Source organism: Hipposideros armiger, unplaced genomic scaffold (genome assembly GCF_001890085.2).
Source record: "Hipposideros armiger isolate ML-2016 unplaced genomic scaffold, ASM189008v1 scaffold_857, whole genome shotgun sequence".
In the NCBI taxonomy this organism is placed as follows: Eukaryota; Metazoa; Chordata; class Mammalia; order Chiroptera; family Hipposideridae; genus Hipposideros; species Hipposideros armiger.
In genome coordinates, this window is record NW_017732207.1 from 249,910 (window position 1) to 251,016 (window position 1,107).

Genomic DNA, 1,107 nt, shown 5'->3' on the forward strand with positions numbered 1-1,107 from the left:
TAAAACAACTTCATTTGTGGATGAAAAGTCACACTAAGAAGTTAAGTGTCTTTTGTCAAGTGCCAGCTTGCAAACTGGTATTGGTCCTTAAGTGTTTAATGGCATGTGACCAGACAAACAAAAGGATAGATAATTTTGTCATGCAATTACCAACTATTTTTTTTAACTTTTTTTTTTTTAAATTTTCAATTTTGTTTTTAAATAGGGGAACAGTGTGTTTTTCCAGGACCCATCAGCTCCAAGTCAAGTAGTTGTTTCAATCTAGTTGCGTTTGAATCTCAGTGGCCCATGTGGGGATCGAACCAGCAACCTTGGTGTTATGAGCCTGAGCTCTAACCAACTGAGCTAACCAGCCACCCCCTGCAACTCTCCTTTCTTGAGAATGATTCCCGTACTCTGAGACTATCTCCCACTTTTTTAGGGGATGTTCAAATGCCTTTTGTGTTATGGAATAATAGTGCTGATAAATTTGCTGGTGGGTTTTAATAACTCCCACATTGTAAACAATATTTTGACACCTCCGTGTAGGTCTTCCAAGTTGGTTTTTCAATGTTAGTGGTCTCAGAAGTCCAAATGACTGAACAACCCCTATACCCCACTAAGCTTTTATCCCTACAGGAAAATTAAAATTTAAATGCTGTTTACCCAAAACAACTGTAACGAGTTACAAAACACTAATAGCAGTTACCTTCCATTGAGGGCCTACTACTTGCTAATGCTTCACATGCATCCTCTCGTATCATCCTCACAGCAGTTCAGTGAGGAGGGTGTTGCTCCCAGTTTACAGATAAGGAGATTGAAACTTGTATGAGGTCCCGTAAGTGGCAAACTAAGATTCAAAGCTAGATCTGATTTTGAAACCTGTTCTCTTAACCATTGGGCTATTTTACCTCCTTTTTGTACTGGAGGTGCCAAAAAAATGTATACACGTGACTTGTATTTATCTTTTATTGATCTATATTGAGTATTACAATTTTAATACAGTTTTTTTTCTTAAAATGTGTATACATGTTTTTGGCACCCTCTGTATATTCTAGGATAAACTGTTTAACTGAAAAGTTTTAAATTTTTTAAAATATTGAATAATTATACTTTAGTTTCTTAGGA